The following is a 27747-nucleotide window of genomic DNA, read 5'->3' as shown; positions in this document are numbered from 1 at the left end:
GTTGCTTTGCATAGTCAGGTGGAAGAATGGAAGCACCGAGTGGCTTCTGTCTTGGAGTTAGCTTTGTGCTCTGGGGCTGATTGTAAGCATTGTCTCTTATAACACTCTTTTCTGCCTCTTTGGAGCTGGGAGTGAAATTATGGAGAAGCTTTCTTTTGCTTCTTAAGGAAAGCCTCATACAATTGAATTAATTACCTCCCCCTCCTTTCTTGCTCTCTCTTCCTATATTTATATAGCAGTGATCACCATAGTACCTACACACATTGATAAGAATGCTATTTTAGCCAAAAAAAAAAAAAAAAAGCACAAAGCAGGAAAAAAAACCCAACCCCTTATTCTTTCTTGTCCTGGCATAAGAATCCTCTAAGGCCACAAGGCATGGGAAGTCTCCATGATTTTAGAGGTCTTTTAAACAGACCTGAATAAAGGGCATTAATCTCATTGTACCTAGAACAGTGCCCCAACCATAGTAGGTATTTAAAGAATATTGGTTGATTGGCATTGCTAGTATTTATTCTTCTCAAATTCCTTATTTAAAAACAAAGTCTCATCCCTGAGTACTCTGCCCTGACTTCATTCTTCCCTAGAGAGCTCGTTCTGAAAGGACCACAGGATGGGGAAGGAGCTCAGACAGAAAGGTGGCAGGGAGCACATATTGGTTTCAGGGCCAGTGTAGGACCTGGATTTCCCTTGGGGCTTTCATGAAATTCTATTGACATATGGCGCTTATCCTGCTAGCTGTGTATATGCACAATGTGGTATATGGATATGTGTAACTTCAGCTACTAACATCCTTAAAAAAGTCACAAGTCTTACAAGCTAAAACTCATTATTACATACCAGACATTGTTCTAATCTCCTCATTTGTGTTAATCACTTAATTCTCATAACACCTCTGGGAAGTATGTCTTATTATTATCGCCATCATTTTATAAATGAAGAAGTTGAATGATGGAGACGTTAGGTAAGTAGCCCATGATCATACAGTTAGTAATGACCAGTGAAAAGGATTTGAAGCCAGGCAATCTCACTCCAGCTTCCTTGTTCTTAACTACCTCACTCTGCCTCCTCTCTCTCAACTTACTGACCAATTCCATACTGGATCAGAAATTAGGACTGGGGACAAACCTTGAGGGTAATATAATTTTAAGGCCTGGCTCTTCCTAGTAAAGTAATAATCTGATGAATCTCAAATCTAATTTAGCCTCAGGGTAGGCAGCTGACCACAAGACCCTCAAGAAAGTACTGTCCTAAAGTATTCTTTGTTTATGTGGCTTAAAAATGTGTAATATAGTGCATACTTAACCTGTGGGGCCCATGGCCTTACACTAGAACCATGCATTCATTAAATAGACATTTACTGATCATCTACTGTGTAAAATTACTGAGAAGACAATAAGAAATCATTTTGCTTTCATGGATCTATCAGTCTTTTGGGGGGAAACTCAAACACATAAATAGTGAAGATGTTGCTTAAGTATGACTGGCAGAATCTAGAAAATATATGACAGCAAGGAAGAAGGATTTTGGTGTGTGGATGGTCAGGGTTAGTGCAGTGTAGGGGTCAGGCTAAGGATATCAATATGGAGAACTGGTTCTTGACCTTAAGTCTTGAAAAGCTGATAAAGAGTTATGTAGTCAGAGAACTAGATGAGGACAATCTAGGAAGAGGAAGCAGTTTGTTCAAAGACTTGAGGGTAAGAAAGAGCCTGATGTATAGTATAGCTGGAGTGAGGTGTCAAAGTGAGGAGAGATGGGGCCAAAAGGCTAAGAGAGAATCAGACCACGAAGGACCACCTGTGTCCCTTATTCTGTAGGTAAAGGCATGCTATAGGGAATTCTAAGCAGGATACTGGTCTAATGTAACCTCTTTTTTGTAAATGAGCTCAGAAGTTGATGGCCTGGAGGAGGGCAAAACTAAAGGGAAAAAAAGACAGTGAAGGAATCTTCTGACTTGGTGCTAGAAACTAAATATATTATAACCTTTAATACTCAGAACAATCCTATGTACAAGATATTATCTCCACTTTATAGTTTTTTTTTTTTTAAAGTCTGGGAATTGTTGAGTAACTTGCCCAAGATCTCATAGCAGAAAAGTGACAGCTGTTTTAATTTCATATCAGTTGGACTCCAAACCCTACCCACTTCCCACTACATCATGCTGTCTCCTATTTCAGTGTCTTAAAAAAAAAAGTCTATGCTCTCAGTCTCCGCTTTGAATCACGCAAAACTTCACCGCACTGCCCAGATTCTCTTGCTAACTCTTTGACCATACATTCTCAGCCTCTTCCGCTGCGCTGCTTCTTCAGCCTTCCTCTCAGCTCTTCCTGTTTCTCAAACTTCTCCCATCAGCACATGACTGTCCTCCTTCTCCTTCCTCTCAGGCCCATCTCTCCTCCTCAACAAGATGGCTCCTGCTGAAGCAATCCCATACACTCCAAGCATCCCATGCAGGGACTGAAAATCAGCTTGCCCTCTTTACTATTCTAACTCTTGACACTGAAAGGGTCCCCGTGATGTGCTGTTTCCATTTTTAAGTGCTTTTCAACATGTCTCTTTGTTGCAGGTTTGTGATCCTCATTCTTGCTCATACTATTGTAACAGCATTTAGTCTGTTCCTACGTCTGGCTATCAGAGTGATGTTTCTGAGTAGAAATCTGACTATGCTACTTCCCTGTTTAAAACTCTTCACTGGCTTCCTATTAAAAACAGAACAAAATATAATTTTCTAAGAATGATCTACAAGTACCCCTGGATTGGGCCGCCAGTTTTATCTCAAACCTTATTTTTCATTGCTTAGCACATTACTTGGCAATAGTAAGCACTCAATAAACATTTGTTGGATGAATAAATGAACAAATGAGGTTGCTTAAACTTATATATTTAAAAAATCCAAGGTGCATGTAATCTAAAATACTATCTTCATTGTTGTCAGTTGCTATTCTAAGGTAGTTAGTGATGCTCAAAACATTTGTAGACAAAGTATCAGCATTGACCAATTAGAATGGGCATGGGCTGCATGTCACTGTGCATATACACTGTTGACTCCTGCTAGACTTTTCTTTGGTGGGTAGATTTTTTTATTGGCTGAAAGCCCCCTAAATTGAGTACATTCTTTTACCCCAGGCAGAACTGCTTCTGCAGAGTTCTCTGTCTTTGGACATCATCCTAGAAGCCCCCTGTGGCTCCAGTCATCTTCCTCTCCGAAGCAGCTGAAGGACCAAGAGGATAGAAGTAAGGTTCATAGATGAGATCTGGGGTTTTAAGAAGAGAACAGCCCTTGTACTCTGGTAAGGGTGACTCAGAGAGGAACATCACTTACCACAGTTGCCTGCTCTCCCCACAAAAGTTCCGCAGAAGGACCTTTGAGGGTACACAGAGAGCTCCCCTTCTTTTGAGCATTAGCTTTCCGTGAATTTTTCAGTCTCAAGCTTACTTTCCTCCCATTCTACTTGTCTCTATTTTTCGTCTTTTTCTGTTACTTATGAGTGTTACTACCCCCCAATGCTTTTCACCCTTCTTCCTCCCTCATCCTTCTCTCCCACAAACTATCTCCCTTTCCTTAATTGAATGAAATTGCAAACTGTCTTACAAATTTAGCATATTCATTAAATAAATTTTTACCACCTAAAAATCAAATAAACATTGCTTTTAGTGATTCATTTTCTCACAAAAACAAAGTTAAACCAAGACAAAAAATTTACTTTTTTTACCTGAATAAAAAGCCTTGAATATATTGATTTTCTTGTTCTAATGGGGCAGTGATTTATTGCATCTAAAAAAAAACCTCTACTGTGGTCAGAGTGCTTAAACAAATAAAATAGGCTTAAACAAATAAAAGGGGAGACTAGTTTTAAGAAGGAGGAAGATGAAGAAGAGGAAAAGGAGATTTCACAGACCAAAGGTTAAAGAGGAAGAAAAAATGAAAAGAAAAGAAGAAATTGGACAAATAAATAAGTAGCCGGTAATGACTATACCCTTTTCCTGGTTCATGGTCTCTTCCTTCTCAACACAGGTAGAATTCCTATTCAGCCAAAGGAAGACTGGCCAGAAGGGAAGAAATCACATCTGGTTTTATTCATTAAACAACTTTTTAAGGACCCACTATGTACCAGGTATTGTTCTAGGCAGTTAGGATTCTTACAAGAATAATTTAGGTTGTGGATCTTCTGTGTTTCTTTTTCTGTTAAGAGCATGTTCTTTTCAGGGGAACATTTTTTTTCGTCAGCCTCCCTTTTTGTAAGTTGCTTTGTGTGCCAGCCAAAACCAAAGGCAAAAAGTAGGTTAAAAAGAAAAAGAATAAAATCAGGCACATGAAAACCTTATAAAGATTTGTATTCAATCTACTGTGGAGAGAAGGTTCAGCCCTTTCCTTATTGTATTTGCATCTGTTTCCCTATCCCCAAAAGGAATTAGCGGAATAAACCCCTACTGTACCTGGTGGAAGTAATGCGCAGCGGCAACTTCACTGGTGCGGCTGGATATTAATGCTAATGTACACGAGATAAATATAGCACAAAGCAAGTGTGTCAGAAGAGAAAAACAAAGAAACTAACTTCACACTGCCAGGGGTGGGGGGTTGGAGTGAGGAGATGTTTATACCCTTAAGCACCAGGATAAACTGCAAAAGTGGTAAATTGATAAGAGGAGAAAGTGATGAGGATACGGAACTGAGCCATGCTAACCTAAAATCCTCAGGGGCAAAGAAAACCCAAGAATGCTGCCTAGGTGGGTATGGAGGAGAGGGTCTGGGGAAGAGACAGAAAATTGTGCTGATGTTGACTAATAACCAAGCTTGATAGGAAAAATGGGGTTCTCTGTTTTTTTCCCATTTTTAATAGGAGCGAGTGCTAAGACCACTCACCACTGGATACAACCTGTAGAAGTATGTGCTAGTCCTATAAATCTATCTAGTTTCCATTTCCTAATTGTTAGATACTGCTTTGAAAAACTCTAGAAGAAATGCTTTGTTCTGATGAATTGATCCACAATCATGAGATTTTTACCTGCAGCCATGGAAATTTTGGCTTCAGCATGTACCCCATCCTTTCCCCAGGAGACTATGTGATGGATGAGTGAAAGCACCGGATGGGGAGTTAGGACAACTGGATTTCATTGATTCTTTCACTACACATCTATGTCATCTTAAGAAATTTAACTTCTCAGCATGTTCTTATTTATTTATTCTTTCATTTCTAAAGTAAGATGGTTAAACCAAGTGACCTCAGTTGTTCTTTCTGGCTCTGGCATTCCAGATTCTCAATAGATTAACTTAAAATGCCCCATTCATGACCAAATGTAGAAATTGTGGTTTATGCCCCAGCCACAGGGGATGACAATATGGCCATCTGTGCTTGGAGCCTGTTGTGAAGGAGCCTAACCTTCTTCAGGGCACTGAACACCTCCTTTTGGGAAAGATGTTCTCCTTAAACCACAACAGCTGCATCTATACCTAAGCTCAGTCTGTACCTAAGCACAGCTGGTTCTGAGTGGCTCCCACCTCTTTAGTTAGCTGATATGTGCCTGGGGCTTAGGACAGTCATTGACACTTGCTAAGTGCTCAGAAAATCTTTGGTGAATGAGGAAAATAATTATCTCCTGGGAAAAGAATTGATACCTAAATAGGACTTAAAAGGCTCTAAAGGATAGGGAGCACTTTTTTTAGGGCATGCAGTGGTGAGTGTAACCAAGGATAAGGGCAAGAACTCAGTGCTCAAATCTTGACTCTATCACTTATTATCTGGCCGACTGGAGGCAAGTTACTTACTCTCTCCACGTCTAATGCTCTTCCAAGAGAGAGTGGGGGTAAAATGGCGTCTCCCTCATATGGACATTGTGAAGGTTGAACAAGTACTGAACTATGAGCCCAGTGACTAGCAAATAGTGGGTAGTCAATAAACGTTAACTCTACTTAAGTCAGGTTGGACTCTGAGGAGGCAAGACAAAGTGGGGACATGCTTCTTCCAAAGTCACAGTGATGCAGGCGTACTCTGTTCAAGAGCTAGCTGAGTAGTTATGCAATAACAATGAAACAGGTTTCTTTAATATGCTCTTTATTGAGCTGGATTGTGTTGTGTGATATGGGGAGCTGGGGAGGGTGTATTTAAAAGAGAGATTAAGAGTAAAGAAGAAACAAACAGGTTGCCAGCTAGTATCTAGAGAAAAGAATACAGCAGAATGAATACGTAGGATGTAGATTGGATGTAATGATATGACATGGACTTTGGCTCCAGACATTAATACAGGGCCCTTGGGTTGGGGGAGTGACCTTGAACCACACGCAGGCTTATCACTGGGGCAAAGGGCACTGGCTAGGCTGGCTCAAGTGTCTGGCAAGGATGGAGGCCAAGTGCCCAGAGGATATTGTCGAAGCTCATGTTGAGTCTCAGCAAATATCATGGTCAGTCATGCTGTGCACAGAGAATGCTGTTTTCTGACACAGCCGCTTTTGAGTTTGAAGATAGCCTCTCGTTTAGGGCAAGACCAGAGTAGACAGTGACTGAGGAGGATAAGAAGCCAGGGATTAGCAAGTGCTGGGCAAAGTGTTAGACCCTAAACAAGTGAGGCTGGGATGCAGGGGGAGCCCAAGCCCTTGAAGAAAACGAGGTAAGAGGATGGGAAAAAGGCAGAAGGCATGTCTTGCCCCTGGACAAAACCTGAGGCTTTCCGTCTGAGCTAAAATAGGAGAAGGGGGAATAGAGAATTAGGGAGAGAGCACTTTAATTTAGAGACTGTAGGGCCACCCGAGTTTTACTCTGCTCATGGGTTAAATATCCGGTAGGCATCAGAAATTAATTCCAAGTTGCACCGTGTGAGATTGACAGTACCCATATGCATTCCGCTTTGACACCATTGGCTCAGAAAGTTAAGCTGGCTGTAGAGACAGATGATAAAGAAACTTGGCAGGGGCTGGCGGCAGAGCTACAGAGAAGGAATAAAAGCAAAGAGAAGAAGAAGGAGAAGAAAACGAAGCTAAACAACACTGACCACAGAAAAGAAAACTAAACGTAAAAAGTGAGTAAAAGACATTTCTCAGATCCAAGAAAGTTTATCTGAAGCGAAGGGAGTTGATCCAGTGACTAAAGATTTTCATGTTTCCAAAGAGAACAGACGTGGCCCTGCAATGGAAAATGAACAAGCCGCTTCCTTCCCCTGCCTACTTCTCTTGGTGAGCTAAGAGGCGAGAAAGAGGGATTGTATTAAACAGGATGGAAGGAGGCTAATGCTCTCCAAAAGTCCACAGGTCAGGGCTCAAAGAGAGACCTAGAAAAGGAAGGTGACATCAAGAATTACCTGAAACAAACTGCTGGAGGCCAGAAAGCAGCAGCAACGGTTATAATGAGATGAGAGAGAGCTTTGTCAGTGTAAATGGCCCATAGGCATGTTCTGTCCTCGTACAGGGTAGAGATCTGCTGGGCAATTGCTGCAGGGGAGATTCTGAACATGCAGTGGTGTGATGGTACAGCTGGGGTGGATTCCCGCTAGGAAACATAAAGTAGGGAAAGGCCTTGAAGTCTGGGGTGTGGGCTTTATAAGAAAAACCTCACAAAATGTTGAGGAGAGGTAAATGGGCTATGGGAATCCAGTTTGGGTATTCCCTAGGGATGTTCTATTTTAACACTAACTGTCTTAGTCTGTTTTGATTGTTATAACAAAAATACCATAGATTGGGTAACTTAAACAACAAAAATTTATTATTCACAGTTCTGGAGGCTGGGAAGTCCAAGATCAAGGCGTCTTTGGTGTCTGATGAGGACCTTCTTCTTGCTTCACAGATGGCCGTCTTCTCACCGTGTCCTCACATGGCAGAAGTGGTAAGAGAACTCTCTGGGGTCTCTTTCATAAGGGCACTAATCCCATTCATGGGAGCTCACCCCATGACCTAATCTACCCAAAGATCCCACCTCATAATACCTTCACACTGGGGGTTAGGATTTCACCATGTGAATTTGGGAGGTACACAAACATTCAGTACATAAGACCAACTTTAGCCATTTCATTAAGTTTTAATTCCTTGATCAGAATTTTCCTTATCCCCACTTTGAAACTCTACAGACATCTAAATTATCAATTAGTATTTGTTATAGGCCCAAGTATTCTTTATATCACATGTCCTATATGACTCAGTTATCTTTAGATGCCACCGAGCTGGTATGATTTGTGAGATGCCAATAACGTACCTAAGTCACTCCATGTCACTATCCAAATGCAGCTATTTTCCTTGTGGTGCCATACACTGGGAATTCTCAGTTGTGAACCCAGCTTTGTTGGAAATTTGCCTGGTAGTCCTCGGGGGCTTGAGACCTAGGAACACAGGAGAAACAAGTCATGACCCTGGACTTGCATTTGAGCGATTGGTGGAAAATCTTAGAAATGATTTAGATTGGTACTGATAATGGTGGGGCGCCTTTATGAGTTCAAATAGAAAATTAATATTATAAGACAAACATATCCATAATCGTCCTCAAATTTGTCAAATCTGACTCCGGTAAAGAGCAAAGCAGCAGCATTTTGAGAACTTGACTGCTCATCATGTTGGAAGAAATGCCCCAAACTGAGTGTTCCTTTCAAGTTGGTCTCTTCTCTTGCACAAAAGCCATAGTGGTGATTTGCACATTCTTTGATTCAATCCTGGATATGACCTAATGCAAGCAAATTGTCTTCAAGACATAAAGCAATCTAGAAGCCGGTTTAAGATCTGAGAATCAATTTTGTTTTCAGTTATAGTCACTTATTTTATACAGGTTTATAAACTTTTACTCATTTACTCAGTAAAAAATTTAAACAGTTAACTACTATAGGACTAATATAATTAAAATAAATAAAAACATTGAATCACAGGGCTTGCCCGGTGGTGCAGTGGTTAAGTTCGCATGTTCCACATCTTGGTGGCCCGGGGTTCACCGGTTCAGATCCTGGGTGCGGACGTGGTACCGCTTGGCAAAAAATGCTGTGGTAGGTGTCTCACATATAAAGTAGAGGAAGATGGGCAAGGATGTTAGCTCAGGGCCAGTCTTCCTCAGCAAAAAGAGGAAGATTGGCAGATGTTAGCTAGGGGCTAATCTTCCTTTAAAAAAACAATTGAATCACTTAAAGCATACTTGAATGCATTATTTTATTAGTGTCTATTATAATGAAAGTCTTTTTTCAGCACCATGGGAAATTTGCAGAGCTCAGTCAAGGGGTATAATTTGACCAAGCAAAGGATTGGTGTGATTTGAAGGGACAGTGGAGAATTGAACATTTGTTTGGCTTAAATTGGGCAACTTGATTTAAGAAGCACCAGAACAATACACAAAACTACATATGCCATCCAGCTCTGTCAAGAAATACCATTCCAATGCTGCAGAGCTGTGCCAGTTCAACTCAGAGTGCCAGGTTCAGCCAGCCTCATATGGCAGTGAAGACTCAGTGAAGAGTCAAACCATTTCCAGTTTCCTTTAATCGCCGGGAGATGAATTCAAGAGGCCAGTGAGCCTTTTCCACATGGCCGGAAAAAGAGAGCAGCAAGCACCAGTCTCCGTGATTGCTTCTAACTTTATAAAGCTCAGCAGCCATACAGAGCAAGGAATCTTCTAATATATGTCGATTTCTATTGAGGACTGCAATTTTCAGATTTTAATTCTTTTTAAAACAAAGTAAGACAATGAATAATGAATAGCAACTTCAGAATAGGCAGAGCTAATTCTGTTCTGAGGCTCCAGCAGGTGTTTTCTTGGTGACGTTTAGGTCAGGCAACCATCACTGAAAGGTTGCAGTCAGTTCTTGACAGTTACTTTCCTACTTAACCAGCAGGGATCCTCGAGACGTTATTATGGCAAGAGGACGAATTCTTAGATTCCACCTTGAAGGGTCTTAGCCACATACTTCTGGAGCACTAGTAGTAGAAAGGGTATTTATTTTCATTCAGTTAGTTCACTAGTGACCAGAATAAACAATGTTATTAGATAGCACAACTAAATTCAGTGTTAAAGTAGAAACGAGTAACTTTTGACTTTTTTTTAGCACAGACACAGACTTCAATTCAGACAGAAAGCTGGGACATCCTCAACTTTTTCTTTCTATTCCATTGAATTTAAATAATCACCAAGCTTCCTCTAACCTTCTTCCTAAATTGCTCTTTTCCTTTTCCCTTCTGCTCCATCACCACTGCCTTTGCCTTGTTTTGAGCTCTTATCATCTTTTCTGGAATGTCGTATTTTCCTTGTTGATGATTCTGCTTTTCTGTTCACAGCAATCCAAATCAGCTTTCCTACTTCTGGCAGTGCTAATTTTCTAACATTCCTATCAAGTGACATTAACAATCCTGATAAAAAAAAAACCCCACAATAATGACAAGAACAATAAACCAAGAAACAAACTTCCTATCATTTGAAGGACAAAATCTGATTCTTTACAGGAGTTTCAAATAGATCACATTCTGAGCCCTGCCTGTCTTGCTAGCCTTATCTTCTGCCACACTCCTTCATGTGTCCAGTGCACTAGCCAGACAAAATTATTTGCAATCTTCTAAACCTACTATGGTTTCTCATGTCTTTGTGCCTTTATACATAATGTCTTCCCTTATCTACCTTGCAAATTCCTCTCTGAATCACCATGTGGAGGACAGCTGCCTGCCAACCAAGAGCACCCCCTTTGGAATATTATGTGAGCAAGAGATAAACTTCATTCATATTTGAGCCATTGTATAGTCTTGAGTCTTTTTGCTACTGGAAACTGTCTTATCCTAACTAGTTCAGGCACTTTGCAATCATGAGATGCAGTTGCTTGCATGATCATGTCACCTTCTTGTTTGTCATCACTATCCCATGTAGTCTACTTGGTGAAGGAGGGTGTCTGTAGTAGAGGAGCCTGGATCTGTGAGGTTTGCGCTTTCTGCCATGGCCTCATTAACATCTTCTGTCACAAGTCTGTGACAGTCTTGATTTGCTTTTTTAAGAACCTATTGTGAGTGTCCAGGGTCACTGCTAGACAAAACTGTCCTTGTGTATGAGTTAGAAAAACTCCTAGAGGGTGCACAGCTTGCCTGTTGGAGGGAGGGAAAGAAAGAGCGGTCCCTTTTGGTAGACTCCGGGTAGATTGGTTAGAAAAAGGCTCCTCCTCTATAGTGACACAGACAGTGTCACATGGCTTGGCAGGCAGAAGATGGGCTAGATTTTAGCTTTCATAGGCCCACTTCTTAGAGTAGTGCGAAAATTTCACAATCATAATCAGTGGTCCAGGAGTGGCCACTGTGTAAGAGGTAGGATTTTCCTGGGAAGTGCAAAGATGAAGGACATGTGGATTAAGACCTCAAGGAGGTATTAGTAAGAAACGATAACCTAGAGGGCAATGTAATAAGTTATCAAAAATGTGCAACAAGTCACAGAGCCTCCAAGGACAGAAAGGATGCTTATAACTCAGAAAAAGTTTTATGTAGAAATTTCCCTCTCTGCTGGGCCTTTAAAATAGATAAGGCTTTGATATTTAGAAAATGGAGAGCACAAGAATGTTCCATTTAGTTGGAAGAGTGTGGGAAAAATATTAAGGTGCCAAAATGCACAGCTGGTTTATCTGGGGCATGAGGGTGGAGGAAGATGAGAATGGAAAGATAGGTTGGAACCTTAACACAAAATTGTTAAATGCTGTGATGAGTAGGTTAGAGATTATTTTGGGCAACGATGGTCCACAGTAGGATTTTAACACGAATGTTGTATAAATTGTATAAAAATGGTTTTGAAGAGAGTAATCTGGGAGTACAAAAACAAGTTAAGAAAGCTCCTGGAATTATTTGGGCAAGGAGTAGAGAGTCTGAGTTAGGCCAATGGCTGTGGGAGGAGGAAGAAGGGGATGGATTTTGGAAGAAGACTAGAATACTTTTAGTTGTGAGGGAGGAGAGAAAGGGAAGAAAGAAAAAATAATAAGATTTAGAGTCTGGGGGGATAGAAGAAAGTGATACACTTAGCAAAGATGGGGATGCCATGAAAAGATTCAGATTTTTATAGAACATGAGTTCAGTTTTGAACTCCTTGAGTTTGATTTGATCTACATCCTGAGACAAATTTTATATCTTGTGTCCATCTTTAGGTTGTAAATAGCAAACACTTAAAAAGCTCTTCCTGTACGACGGGCGCTACTCTAAGCACTTTAAGCATATTAACTCAATAAATATTCAGGCGACCATGAGGTAATTACTAATATTATCCACATTTTACAGATAGTTGATATGATCAGAGCTACACAGTTAGGAAGTGACAGAACATGGGTTTTAACTTAGGAAGTCTGACTCAAAAATCCATTTAGGGAAAGAAGACCCCAGAAACCAACAAAGAAAGTATCATGTAGATTGTGAATGTTTAGGAATATTTCTAATAATTATTATAAATCCAAATTCTTCTAGTGCCTTTGTTTCTCCTTAGTTGAACATTAAAGATCTTTGGAAGCTTCCAGATCAGTAAGGTACAATTTAATAGATAGCAATCTTTTTCAGATAGGACTATGCTTCAAAAAAAATTATACAAAAATATATGAGGAATATGGGGATGAGGAAAAAGGTAGGATCTGGTGTTAGGTTCTTCATAAATAGAGATGATTTTTAAAACGAATAACATGTTAGTGCCCCGTGAAGAAAGCTGGAATAGTTTGTCATGAAGAAAACTGGGCTCTCACACTTAGCCTTGTTCTTTATGGTTGGCCTTTAGCCAGAGCAAATCCTCCCAGTTGACAGCTGTCAACTGTCACAGGTTACAGATTAAAGTGACAAATTAGTCAGAATGATGGATAAAAATACTACAGACTCGGAGATTCTAAGAAGAATGTCTTATAGCTAGATTCTGAGCACTAGGAGTAGATGTCTATCTCTTATACCTATTTCCTGGAACAATTTTGGCTTCACAGTAGCATGAAGAGCTGGAAATAGTTCATTAACGTTACTTTTCAGTTAATCTGGACCTTTAACTAGAATTCTTTCCTTCTATATCCAACTCAGAGACATGATGTGTATACTAACAGTCAATTCTGTCATGTTTTCTTCATGTCTTAACACATTTGTAGTGAGAAATGACTGGCAAATTAATAATAGTAAATGGATGTCTATACGAGGTCCAGTGTGTGAAGGGATCTAGTTGGAGGATGAGTTGGGTGACCATACACCAAAGTTTGCTCGGGACAATCCCAATTTATCCCTGATGTTCCAATGTAATTATTAATAACCTCCCTGTTTACACTCTCAAAAATGTTCTGGTTTGGTTTGTAAAATATATAGCCATTCTACTGATAAGGAAAGCATCAAGAATCTTGGTCATAGAATTATAGGCATGATTCCTTATTCATTTGGATGATTAAGTATGGTCAGTTATTTGAAGAAGTCTCAGAACTTCCTTTACACAAAAACAAAGTGCAACAATGAGCCAAGGGCCTTACTGAAGTAGTCCAGAACTTTTCTCTATCTATTTTATCCTCATTTCATCTATAATTTGATTATTGAATGATGAGCACTTGGATTATTTAGCTATTTAAGAAAATTAGAAAACTAAGCCTCAACAAATGATAGGATGATAGGTAGCAGCAAGTTCTGATATGATCCAGTGAAGTGAAGCGGAGGCTATGAGTTCCCATACCAACATCGATTCTCCCCTCCTCCTCAGCGCAAGAACTCTGCATGTATTTCGGGCAGTAACGTCTTGAGCTAAAAGACTACATTACCCAGAGTAATTTGCAGCCAAACTTGGCAATGTGACTAAGTTCTGGTCAAAGAAGTATATTCAAAGTGTGTGGTACTTCCTGGAAGTCTTATTAAGAAAAGAGGGAGAATAACTTTCTTCTTGCTATCTGGAATGCAATGGAGTGACTGGAACTAAAGGAGCCATCTTTAACCATAAGTCAACACGCTGAGGGTGGTGGAGCAGCAAGAAAAGGGACCTTGGTTTTCTGACCATCCTGGAACCACTATGTTAGTTCTACCTGCCTCTAGATATCTTTCCTATGAGAGAAAAATAAGCTTTCTTGTTGTTTATGACACTGTTATTTTGCTTTTTGGTCACTTGGAGGCAAACTTAATTCTAACAGACTCAGGAAAAAATATACCAATTCCATTTTTTCAGGGTGTTCAGAGTGGATAGCATTGAACATGGAGGAAAGTGGGATGTGTTGGATGGGAAGGGAAGGATACGGAAAGGGGAGAATTTCTTTAAAGTGTTCGTGGAACTTATAAAGGTGCAACTTACCATTTGGGAGACATTAGACTACTGAGAAAATTGTGTATCTCATTATGCGTAGCAACAGTGATACTCCAAGTGTGAGCAGTAACATGCCCTGAGTATATCAGAATCTCCAACTTTCTCAGCTGAATTAAAACAATAAAGTATCCAAGTACCCACACTTCAGCTTGGAGTCCTGGAACGTCTGGACAACTTTCCTTAAAGGAAGGTGCATTATAAAGTACTATGGTATCAATTGACTACAAACTGCTTTCACAACTTCCCAGAAGAGTTTCAGCTCATTTCAGCACAACATGACCGGCTATGACTACCCATTACGATTTGCTAGCATGTGAATTCATTATGTGCAATATCTAAACCCATCAATGTTGATCTAAGCATTTCGATGGCCAGAGCTCATAGATCCATCTTAATACGAAGCCTGGAGTTTGGGCTTTCAGGAATGCATCACGGACCATTTCCTTACCTCTCTGTGAAACCAGAGGGCTTACACTCGAGTATCTAAGGGCTTGCGAGGAGTGGGAGCAGATGGTAGTTTTTATATGTTCTTTTTATAAATGCATTTTGAGCAGGTTTTTTTTTTTGCATGAATATTTCATTTATGACAGGGTGCTGCTTAGTTATATAAAAAGTAAATACATAACGAGCGAGGTGTAAGTATAGCAGCAATGTAGTGTTGAGGCTAATGGGTGGAGAGGATTTTAAAAATACAAAGAATTCTCATTTTCAAAAAGTACTTTGCAAACTTTAAAAGATAAATGACTTGTTTCTTTCCTACTTCCTTTATCCTCATTTCCTCCCCATTCTGTTGTGTGCTTGTCCAGGGAAAGAGGAAGCTTTATATTCAAGAAGTCAAGCATTGGATTTTCAATCCTTATTAGGAGCACTATTTTTACAAGTTTGAGAAAGGACAGAAACAGCCTACAACTAGTGAAAATAGCAAGGGCAAGAACCACAAACAGTAGCCGCCTAAAGTTAGGAGACCCTGGATGGCTGGATATACAACCAGCAGCAGGAAGAAAGGAGGGTGGAAAACAACAGCTGCCATAAGCTGAAGTGATGGGCCTTGATCTTCATAAGGGACAGGTGGTCAAGATATGCCATATACTTCCCATTGTGCAACATCATGTCTATTGTCACCATGCTCTAGGCTTCAAAAACTGTTTCCCGGCTGATTCTGTCTAGAAAAACTGTTAAAGCCAACTTGAGAAAATATATCATCAAATCCCATGTCCCTCTGGAGTTGTTTCAGCTCAGGTCTATATTATATGTTGCCACAATTCATTGGAATAAGTATTTCTGATTTTCAACTTTATTTTAATCTAAGCTATACTAGCTAGTACCTAAAACTAAAATAAAAAAAAATAATTAAAAAACCCCCAAACCCAACAACTGTAGTTTTGCTCCATACCTCAAAGCTTGTGTGGTGGAAGAGTAGACGATAATGATTTTGTGCACAATATTTAACAAGATATAAATAACATGGATGTCCTGACCTCAAAATACAATTAAAATGGCTTTCATATCTGCAATGATCTAAAGACAATGTGGGTTGTAAAAAGGTAACTATGACAGAAGATGTTATGTTTTTCTAAATGTCCCTTGAAGATAAAGACTTTATTTTATATGGCAGACCCTCGATGTTCATGAGGGATCCCACAGTCCCAAATTCATGAATATCACTTTAGCATGTAATTGTCTCTATAAAACTTCTATTTTCTGGATTAGGATAATCACTTTCTTGGATAGTTTTGCTTCCAGTTTACTTTCATCACCAGAACCAGCAGTTGACTTTATTTTCAGAAAAGTATTCACAAAGAAAATAGTTTTTTATCATGTCATGAGAATTACTGCATAATAACTTGACCACAAGTAGAGAATATCTAAACCACCGTGAGAAGATATGTGGGCCAGTCATCTAAGTGTGCTCCAGCTAAAGGATTCCTGCTAGAGACCAGCCTCTTGCCACATGTAATTCAATTTCATGCCTCAGCAAAATTACAAATTGCTCCATGTCATGAACCCTTGACTATTGCTTGAGGGGAGTCAAAGAAGCCATGTTAAATCCTCTGTCAGTAACATATTTCTTTGTATTCTCAAAAAAATTGCCTACTACCATGCCTTGTATGTAGTAGATAATGAATGAGCTGCTAGGTTGGTTGATCATCTGATTGATTACTTTAAGTATGTGTATTTTAGTAAACACAGAGTCGATAAGATGTTGGGCAGACCTTTGGAACACCCCACATTGAGTTACTCTTTGGCCCCCTCTAGTGCTTCCCTTACGGGCAATTTAGTAGTTTTACTTAAGAATAGCATTAGACTAATGGGCGCTAAACAGTGCTACAGCTGTTGTTAGGAGGGGAAAAGGATTACGCAGAAAAACAAATGTGGTCTGCATAAAAGGAGTCGATGAAAACATTGGAATGTCTTCTAAACTTTGCTAACTTTATGTTGAAAATATTTTTAAGAGATTCCCTGGGAGTTAGCATTAGCAATAAATCAGTGAATCAACAAGTCAACTTCTCTCTCAAGCCAAAAGTTCATTCGTTTACAAGCCTCAAGAAAATGCATTATGGAGATTCTCTTGGTTCAGTCATAGATCTTGGGTAACCCATGGGACAATCTGTCATTTGTTAAGTGATGGAAGATCTACATACAGTACTTAACAAAAAAATTAGAATCTGTACCTGGACTTTCTAGGTCCTCTGTAAAGAGTTTTGCATATTTGTAAATATTAATTGGAAGCATAATATGAACAAATAATATCATGTTTTCTTAGTTTCCAAAAATACATTTTGCTCCAAACTTCAATTTGCCCTGCAAAATTGGTCCCTCCCACATCTAATTTTCTCATTGGTAATCCAAAAATTTGATCAATTCCTAAATCAGAGAAGACATAGTTTTGCACAAAACAATAATATTTAGAGTTTTGTAAAAACTCAGATTTCCATATAAACCAATGTTTTTAATAAAGAAAAATATATTAACATTTTTGTTTCAGTTCCACTTTTTGATTCTCACTAGGTCTTCTTTTATTTCTTTCAAGCTAAAAGCCTGAGGGCTAATACCTATTTTTATGGCTGATTTACATGTTGTGTGAGCTTTCATCTCTCTCTCTCTCTCTCTTTTTCTTTTTTTGGTGTTATAAGGAGCAAAGGGGAAAATGAGTTAAATTTCCTGAAGAAAATAGAGTGGATTCGTGTAAATAATCATTGTATTTAAATATCAACTAAATTAAATTGTTGTATCTTGAGAGCTCTGTGAATTAGGGGGAAAAGATGATTCTGAATCCTGGTGCAGTAGTTCAAGAGTGAGTGAGAACGAAGGCCAAGAGTAAAAGGGATGGCTGCAATGCAGGCTGACTTAACTGATGAAAGGACAAATATGGAGTGGAGGAAAAAAGAGAAGTAAATCAGGGCAAGTCAGTGAAGGAACTTGAAACTGAGGGTTAAAATCTAGTTTTAGAGTTCAGGACAAAGCAAAGATTTAACAAAATACTATTCTATAATTTTATTCAAAGCACATTGTAATAAAATGGGGTTTTGGAATGTTTATGAGATAATTTCCTGGGGTGCGTTTTCTGTTATTTGGGCAGTGATTTCCAGGGCTATACAAAACTCCCGAACTCTCTTCATAAATTGTCAGTATTTCAACATCAGCATGAATAATGTATGTAAGAGATAGCATAGGAAGAAGAATTCAGATTTGTAAAAGAGGAACAGCAGATGCTGAAAACCCTAATTGTGGTTATTGGGCAATGTTGTCTAGTCCATAGCTCAAGACTTTGACACTTACTGACTTTAACAGGGTTGTGCAATCCATGGACATGGGAATTTAGCTTGGCTGAAAATGAGTGTATTTTACCTGATAGTTTTCTCAAGAAGGTGATGGTTCCCAAATGTCTAAATTAATATTTTGACTGAATTCCACCACATATGCCTCATCTCTACCGAGCACAATGGAAGACTTGTGTTTTGGGGTTGATTAACGGAGGACACAGGATTAGCACATAGTAGACTAAATTGTAAATGACTGAAAAGAAGCTCATTTGTGTCTATTTATTCATCCTTATTAATAGTTTTGGGCACTTAGAAATGCCTCAAGGAAAGGCAGAACTGCAAGTAAATAAGTTTGTGAATACTACCATTAAACTCTGGGGTATTTGAAATACACAAAAATGGCGAAAATTAATGGATACCAAAATCTCAAGAAATCAGATTTTCTAAAATACATTTATAAGTCCAACTTAAATTATTGCCTCTCGAATACCAAATATTTACCTGTTAGCATGTAGGTCATATAATAGCTCAATGAATTATTTGTTCATATGTTGATTTTGAAAGCTATTAAAAAAGTTTTAAGTAATTTTCACTGAAATTCTAATGTATTTCAAGCCACTGAATTTTAAAGATCATTACTGAGCAGCAGTTTTTATGTTCTTTCAATAAAAGTTATTGGAATATCTGGCTAAAGGTCAGAAAAAAAGTGGTAAATCAGGTATCTATTAGTGACAATTCAGCACTTCAACATTTTTATCATGGAACCTGAAAAATCCTTTCACACTTTTTGGATGTTTTTCCGAAAAAAAAAAAATTCCATGTAAGTAGAATGCAGAAGAAACTGTTGAGTAGGGAAAATTGTGCTGAATGAAGAATCAGGATACCCAGGTTCTTGAGTCCTGCTTCTGTTATATCTAGTTATATAACCTGGAAATTTACCCAAATCATCTGAGCCTCATTTTTCACATCTGAAAAATTAAAGGGTTAGAATAAATAATATATAAGCCTTGTTCCATCTCTTATATTCTATGGCTTTATTACTTTGTGCTCCAACCTAGAAGTTTGCAAACTCCTTTGCAGAAAGTTTTCCTTGAGCTTTGTTAATGTGTTTTACTGTTAAAGTTGATATTTTCCCAATCCACTGGGAAAAATAGATATTAATGTTTTCCAAATTCAATCTTTTCTTTGATAACTTTTCTTAAAATATTGGTAGTTGCTACTACTTATCTATATGAGAATAAAATACAAATATTATCTGGTTTAGCATAAATGTTTAGTTTTAGACATTTTTAGTTTAGTACTTCACGATGGCTAAGAGGTGCTCTGCATCTGATGTTAGTCAGGAGGTGATGCTCCCATTGGCTCTCTTGCTCCCCGTCTGAGCTGAGCAACTCTCCAAACCTCTTAGGAGCTCATGTCTTCATGATCAATTGGTTCCTTCTAATAATAACATAGCATTTCCTAAAATAGCACATGCTCTTTGGGACATTCAGGAATTAGAACTCAGAGGATGCTAAGGAAATAGGAGAGACCCAAGGAGTTTACAAGGTGAAGAGCAGAAGAAGCAGGACCAGCGTTCGTGGTAACTTTCAAAGCATATAAACAAGTTTACAGCTGATGACGGCTAGAACTTGGTAGGAAAAGTGATTTAGAACATTATTTTTGCTCCCTCTAACTGTAAAAAGAAATTGCACGAACCAATAACTAAGTCTGCCATGAAAACTACACCACCAAATCTTGCAAGACAAGCCTATGTGCTGAGAAACAAGGTTTCTTATTAATGGTAATTTGTTGGCTGTACTAGGTTAACTTTTTCTGATAATTATAATGTTTCATTAACCTTGCACTAACTGTTTCTTAGGTAAGAAATTGAAAACTCTTAGACAGCATTATTCCTACCATATTTAACAAATTCCCATGTTAGTGCTTAATATGTAATTTTACAATGAATTTATGTATCACAGAAGTATTCTGAATTGAAAAGCTCTCTTCGGTGTGCCTAAGAGTCTGCCTGAGACTGTTTTTGTGCACACACACACACACTCCACAACAAATCAAACAAAACTACTCTTAAGTGAGAATATTATAAGCAAGGTTTTATTTTGCCTGATCTTAGAAAACCGAAGAACCCTCTCAATGAGAATTTGAGGAATCGGTTAATGATGGAGTTCTGACAATGAAAGCAAACTGCTTCCTCTCATGTCTCAAGACCCAAAATGTGCAGTTGACTCTCCAATTTAAAAGTATGTACTGAAGGCAGATTGCCATCTGGGAGGTGAGCAGAGGAAAGCTGCCAGAGAAAGATGAGGAGATAGAAGGAAAACCAAGGCTATACTCTGTCATCAATCCCAATGGAGAAAAAATTCTAAGATGGAAGTGGTGGTCAATCATGTTGAATATTGCCAAGAAAATTTGGAGGATTTTCTAAGGATTTTCAATTACTTGCTGATAGTGGAAGCCAGATTGAAAGTACATAGAGATCACATCATAATTAGGAAGTAGCATAAAGGGATGACCTTAATGAATTTATTATATATATGAAGAAAAAATATTACTACAGGATTAGAAGAACTTAGCTGTATCAAATTGCAAAATGGTCCCATGGTTTTAATATCTCATGAGATTTGTTTCTATACATAATTCAGTTTGAAGACATATGTTCTTTTTCATGTAGGAGCTCTCCTTCTCTTATTAATCAATCTTCTCAGTGCCCAAGACTGAAAATGTGCCTTAAAATGTAATTTGATCTCCCACTGCTGCTTCTCTGAATTTGGTGACATCTGGGGCATAAGCAGTCTCCTACTTCGTAGACCCATGGAGTCATGGTGGTCTTGGTCATTCTGCCATACAAACTCGAGGGAGGCAAGTTCACCTCTGATCCCAACTCTCTCACTTTGATGTGGGTGGATTGTGGGCAGGATGCTGCTATTTCTCATAAATTTCTTGTAATCACAGCCATCTTTCACGTGCATCACTGAAGAAACCACAGCGACATTCTACTATTTCAGTACTGTGATTCTACTTGACAAAGACAAAAATTGCCCTAAACTGTCTGGCGGGTTCCTTTTGTTTTGTTTTGTATTCTTTGATGTGGATTCTGTAAATTCAAGGCAGACAGAAGCTAATAATCTAATTTTCTTCAACTCTTTGACCTGAGAAGATGGCCTGTATATTCACTAATGGTAGATCTAGATGAGGCCTCCTTCTTATTTTGAGAGATGCTTGTGCTGTAATTATTTAAGGCCCAGTTCATATTCAAGTATCACTTTTGTTTTTAATCTCTATTTTCGTTTTGCAGATATTCCTTTAAGTATTCCTAAAGTAATAGAGTGAATCGTTGAACGTTTCTCTTGAAACAAGATTTCCTTAAAAACTCATCACAAGAATTTTCTCTTTATTCCCTTGTAAAGAGGAATGCTAAATTTTTTTTACAGCTATATAAAAATAACCAGTCAATGTTTTCAAAAAAGCTCTATGGAAACTTTCTCTCTATGATCTCTTTTCAAGAATATGTTCAAAACATACAGTAATGTTCTTTATTTATTTAGTCTTGTTAAAGTTTCGTGGTATTCATATCATTAATTTTTTTCTCAGGGTTTCTAGAGACAACAATTTTTAGAGTTAAATGCTAGCTACGGTTATCAAGGTGCTCACCAGCTATACTTTACTGAAATACGGGTGGTAAACTGACATTTATACCTGGATGAAAATATTTTGCTACTAGTCATTGACTCATCTCTTAGGCTTCTGATTATTGCATAGTCTGCTTTTGTGTAGAAAATGTATGCACGTGCACATGCATAGATGTTACTCTTTGAATTTTTCCGGGACATTTCCTGAGTCTTCCGTGACTTTGTGGAGTAAGTTATGTGGCCTTGTTACCTGTTGGCTTGCATGCAGATGGGAAGTGGGGAGTTCTGAACCTTCATTTTCAATGAGGTAATCTGGACATTCATTGAGATGACATTAAATTCACTTTTTCTATGTTCTTATTTGCTCATAGTCTATAAGAATAGGGTAGTCGTTGTTTTTGGCAAAAAGAAATTGTGTAACATGGTATACAAAACATGGTCAGCAAGGAAGAGTCAATAATAAAAACATTTTAATATCCAGCCTTTTTATTTTCTGTATTTTAGATCTTGCTATTTTAATAAGCTTAACCTTTGTATCAGTCAAGTCATTCATAATAGGAGACATAATTCACCAGACGGCTCAAATAAAGACACGAGATTAGTTACAGAGACGTGAGAGGGGAAGGGAACCAACAAAGGCTGGCAAGGACATGGAGACTGGCAAAAGTGGGAAGTCGTTACCCTCTAGAACTGAAAGGAAGAAAACTGTTTCTAGAACCCAGTGAGATCTGGAACTGCGAAGGGTCTGCCCATGAGAACCGTGAAGGAATGCAACTACTGCCAGAGAAGCAGTGTTAACGCAGGTAAAGATTGGAAAATGAGCTGTGTCCTTTTTCTCCTCCCACACTCTGATCTCCCTGCAGTGCTTTTCATTGGTTCAACCCCAACCAGAAGCCAACTAACAAGGGAGTTCGGGTGATAGGTAGAAAATAGAAGGGAGGGGATGGGCTTGGGAAGGCGAACAGAAAAACCACCAAAAACTTAGAAGGGTGAAACTGCTCTTTAATTAGAGTGTTAGTTTTATTTATTTACATTACTCTGGATTCAGCAACAATACCATAGATGAAAAAGTAGGTGTGGTATAATATAAACAACATAACAAAAAAAACTAGTAAGGCTCAGGGTTTTACACAGTTATTAACTGGACCTATTGGATTTCTACGAGATTTACACAACTTTAAATGTGATTTTCCAAAGTATCATTTTAATTGCCTAAAGCTCTTTTTTCAAAGAGCGTCTTATTAAAAAGTACTCATATTAATAGAGAAAATTGGAGATGGTTGGTTGAAGTAATAGTGTGGAGTCCCCCCGACTCTGACTTCTCTTTCCAACCCTGATGCTATAAAAGCCACTAAAGAGCCTACTGGGAACACCTGGGATTACAGGAACCCACTTTGAGAAACTTTGTTTTATATGAAGATATTATACACTGAATTTTATATTTCTTTGTTAGTCCATTTTCTGCGGGAAAAAAATGCTTTGAGTAGACCAGCTGTTTCTTCAATTTGTAAAAACGTGGAACATATTAAGAAAGTTTCAGTGTTATAGTTCAAGATGGGGCAGTTTTGTTTCTTCCATCTTTTTTTTAAAACATGGAGTCTGTGATTAGTAATTTCAAGACTGAAGATTTACGTTTCTAAGAAAATGATAGATAGATGGTGCGTCTCTAGTGGGAAACGTGAAGGATGTTTGATGATTCCAGATTAGCGTATTCTCGCTTCAAAAGAAATTTGATCAGTTAGTCAGCAGCTCAATTTATTTCTTCATCAAACAAATAATTAACAAGCATCTACTCTGTGCCAAATACTGCACTAGGCTCTTGCAATATAGCGAGAATAAGAATGACAAGTTTTCTGCTCTCATGGAGATTCCAATTCAGCAGGGTATACAGATGACATGTATTAAGCAGATATGTACAAAATAAGTATTTAATTATATTTGTAATGCGTTGTTAAAAAGTATAGTAGCTATAGGACACTTAAAAATTTCTACTTTTAACATGTGTCTTTATATATATGTATAGATAGATAAGTAGGTTAATGTGATGTGTTTAATTTATAAAATCCTAATTCACAAATATATGTACCTTGTGGTGAGTGCTCGAAAAATTCAGCATTCCGTGAGACCTGGAGTCCACTGATCCAGAATAAAGGCTGAAGTCCTCAGTATAACAACCAGGGCCTTTGTAATTTGGCTTCAATCCATTTTCTTCCATTACTTCTCCATCTACTCATGCTGAACTCGTCTCCTGGATGCCACTTATTTGCATGCTGTATCGACCCCATCCCCATACGGTCTTACTCTGTTTGTTTTCTCTGCCTGGGAATTCCTTTCATATTTCTGCCTATCAAATGATTCCCCATTTTGAACTGCTCCCTAATTTAAATCCTTATCAGTTCTTACAGCTCCATGAATTCTTCACTGATCATTCTGCTAAAAGTGATTCCTCCTTTCTCTGAAATTCCATAGCCACTCACTCATGTTTGGACGTATATCCTGCATTATATTGGAATTATTTGATTTTATGTTTTACACACTCATTCAATAAACATGTAATACATGCCTATTGTGTGCCAGCAATGAGAAAATATATCTCTACCTTACTGGAGCTTGCATTTTATTTCTTGGGTGAAATTTAGTTACTAAAGAGTTACTAAATAAATATAATCTTATATTTATATGCCTTTGCAATTGTATCCACTTCAGAGCAAATAAGATGCCTTGAATTTAACAGCTAATGAATAAAAATTGGTGAATGTATGAAGTGATTTCATTTAGCCATTACATTAAAAACTGCCATATTGTTAATCTTTCTAAGCAGCTATCTTCTTCCTACTATTTTTATGCATCAAAAGTCTGGATTAAAACAACTGAAGAATTTACTGTCTGAAATATATGATGAGTTAATCTGTACATAGCTGCATATATCATAAGGAGAATTATGAGAATAAATGAAAGTACATTGAAATATATATATTTCAAAGGAAGGCATTATCACTGAAATTATTATTACTTTAATTTGTCTTATATAAATAAATAAGATGAAGTGGTTTTTTGGGAAGCCTTCAATATTTCAATCATCTCAATTCCCCACTTTGATATATCTATACACCAAGGCTCAGCGATTCCTCCAACCATGCTAATTCCCACGAATACCCGACAGAAAGAACAAAGAACAGAGAGGAGAAGTAGATACATCAAATTGTGCTTAGGTCTGCTGGAAGATTTCCATGCTGTCAGCCTAATTTTCTTTTTTGTTCCAAGGCAGAGGCTCATGGGCTTCTTTCTGTTTCTTTATACCAGTTCGCAGTCATGATTCTGAGGGTCCTACAGATACACTGGGTGTCAGATTCCCTGGTCTCAGCTGTAGAGCAAATTTTTGAAGATGGGATTTGATGCTTTTATTTTTCTTTGCAGTTGATAGGTGGCTCTGAGTTGCAGTCTGACTGAGCTCCTGAAAACAGTACTGAGAAGCTGTCTATAAATAAGCAGTGTTGTTTACAGGAACTTGCTGGGGAACTGGACTTGTACCACCTGCCATTTGGCCAGTGTTGAGAAGTGAGAGGAAGGGGTTTCAGTCCCCTAAGATAATTCAAATCAGCCAGTCTACCTCCACGTAGGCTTATTGTCTTAAACGAGAGACAGACACTTTTTCTCTCATTAATGCACCTCAGGGCATTTTGACATTATTTTATTTTTCCCAATTATACCTGGCCCTCTCTTTTATAAGCTTTCTAAGAACGCATTTCCTTTGCCTAACGTGTCAACTAAAAGAAAATTAGGTAGGATGAAAAGAACTATATGAAAATAAACTGCCTAGATTTATAAACATAAATATCTGCAAAGTTTTATACTTATCTGCAAGTTCTTAATTTAAGCCAGTTAAGAAATTTTAATTCTGTGGGCTAGTGGCAAACTGGAGTCCATATGGAGCTTCTCGATTGGTCTTCTGAGTAGGTGGGATATAAATATCATGACAATGTTTCTGTTGTGTCCCTTCCATGGTCAGAGATGCTGTTTTTTCTGTCTGGTTGGTCCTGTGCATGGTATGTTATGACAGAAATCACTGGTGAATTTTGTTTCACGAGGTGATGACACTTAGCTAGCAAGCAACTAAAGCCAGACACTTGTTTCCTGAGATGTGTTTTGTAAACCTAAAATGCCATTAGAAGCGGGAGGCCATTCTGTTACTAATTTAAGGCTCCCTGAAAGCTTGTTATTAAGGCAAATAAGAAATGAGTAGACAAAGTTTTCTGTACATTCTGTAAAACGTGAAGTAATGCGAGGTAATAGGAAGAGAGTCTGAAAAAAAGCCTATCATTCTCTCCAAATTTTTACCCATCTAGCCCACACTTGCCAGTGTCATAGCCCACGCTGACTCTGATGCCTGGGAACATCTGTAAGACGAAGAACTCGTACTGTATTCTGAGTCACATGTTCTATTTTTATTTTAAAGTCCTATTCAGAGCTTGGCTACCATTAGACTTGTCCTGATTTTCCTCAGTTACTGTGATTTAGCCTGTTGGTTATTTGCAAAATGCACATTAATAGTCAGAGACTGGTTTTAATGGATGCCTAGGGTTAGAGGAATAAAGACATTGAGAGCTTATGGAACAAAAGGTTAAATGACCTTAACAAATATACTGTATTTGTTTAATTAGGAAAATATAGAGTTTCTTTTCTTTCTTAAAAGTGGAAGAAAATTATTTGGAAACCTTCAGAAGAAGCCAGCTATCCATGAAAACAACAGAAGAATTGAGGCAGAGACCTGTGCATTGCTCTACTCATTGCCCTGTTGTCATAGGAATTATAAGGAAGTAGATCCGGAAATAGAGACGCATGATAGCGAGACATCAGTACAGTAACCAGTACTTTCAGACATCACCACAAAAACATACACTCAGGATTTCACAACCTTCTCACATTGGCAATGTCACAATGCTGCCTTGGGCAAGGTTTTCGTCTCCTTTTTGGGTAAAGTAGGGTTCCTTTTTTTCCTCTCACCAACTCCTATAAATCACTTTTCTTGAAGGGCAAACTAAAGTTTCTTGGTTTCAAAATCGTACTTGTCATGAGGAGGGAAATCCTGCTCATGCCGTTAAAAAGTCAGCTTAAAGTGTTTGGCTAGCTCCAGAGAGTGATAAGGGACATTGTTCCCTGGCAAACTACTTAAGTCTTAAAATTTGGAAAGCCTTAAAAACACAATCTAAAATGCTTTCTTGATAACGCAGTTTGCATCACTGTTGTGTATTTGCAGAAAATTATATTACTCTGTAGTTTTTGGTTTTTTAAAATATCTTAAGCTAGTGGTGTTATCACTGCATTCACTGAGGTTAGCAAGTTTCATCACATGCAAGGCCTCTCCTTGTCAATATATTTTTCCTGCCTTTATCACTATACGACTTTCTTGAGCCATCCCTGTTTTCCCTCAGTTAGCGAATACTAAGTGAAATGGAGAATTAATACACTCAGTCATTTGACTGAGGTGAAAAAACTTCTCAAACACACTCCAGACTTTCACTTTGGATATTTAGTGGGTTCTGTTTTTATACTTGAATTAAATGAGTAATAGCTTGAGTGCAGCCCCAGAGAAGTGAAAGGGCAAAAACAGTGGTCGTTTTTTATTTCTGGCTACTAGTAGAATTTTAAAGGAAATCACCACTAGCCAAGCTGCTTCTGAAATTAAAGACAATGCCATACACAAGAATAGCCAGGTGTTGGAGCCATGGCTTCTTTTTCTGCAGCTCCATGAAGTGGTGAAGGCTGGTAGGTCATCATGAGAGGAGGAAAAGAATCTAGAGCTTTATATCATCAATTCAGGCAGTAAGGCCTAGATGGTGATTCTGGCATGTCACTGCCAGAGAAGCTCCATGGTAATAACGTGACTCGTTTTAGACAAATGCATCAATTCGTGAGGAGAAAAGAAAGTCTATAAAAGGTTTAAGAGTTTCAGCTCTAATACTTACTAAAGGGCAAGTTGCATGGTCCTCAAGAGAAATCTATTCATTGTCTTATTTTCCCCCGTCCATCTTAGTGATAATAACATCATAAAAACTATTTAAAAATGTAAAGCATCATGGCTTAAGTATTATGTATGTGGTACTAGAGATTTATTTTTGAAAAGTTCCATTTAAA

At 38.2% G+C, this 27747-nt stretch overlaps 1 long non-coding RNA gene across 19 annotated transcripts in view; it reads left to right on the top strand.

Annotated features, from left to right (window-relative positions):
• The first annotated feature begins 5027 nt into the window (after positions 1 to 5027).
• Positions 5028 to 27747, top strand: part of LOC139046208 (uncharacterized) — a 150277-nt gene continuing 127557 nt past the window's right edge. For 2 of the 19 annotated variants that reach the window (XR_011505951.1, XR_011505950.1), the window contains exons 1-2: positions 5028 to 7014; positions 7705 to 7814. This is a non-coding gene — a long non-coding RNA (uncharacterized lncRNA). The remainder of the gene's footprint in view (positions 7015 to 7704; positions 7815 to 27747) is intronic. The other 17 variants (XR_011505955.1, XR_011505954.1, XR_011505947.1 and 14 more) reach the window with 16 other exon arrangements.

The sequence above is a fragment of the Equus asinus genome, chromosome 9 (genome assembly GCF_041296235.1).
Source record: "Equus asinus isolate D_3611 breed Donkey chromosome 9, EquAss-T2T_v2, whole genome shotgun sequence".
Taxonomy (NCBI): domain Eukaryota; kingdom Metazoa; phylum Chordata; class Mammalia; order Perissodactyla; family Equidae; genus Equus; species Equus asinus.
The sequence above is the reverse complement of the archived record's forward strand: the minus strand, read 5'-3'. Positions and strand labels throughout refer to the sequence as shown.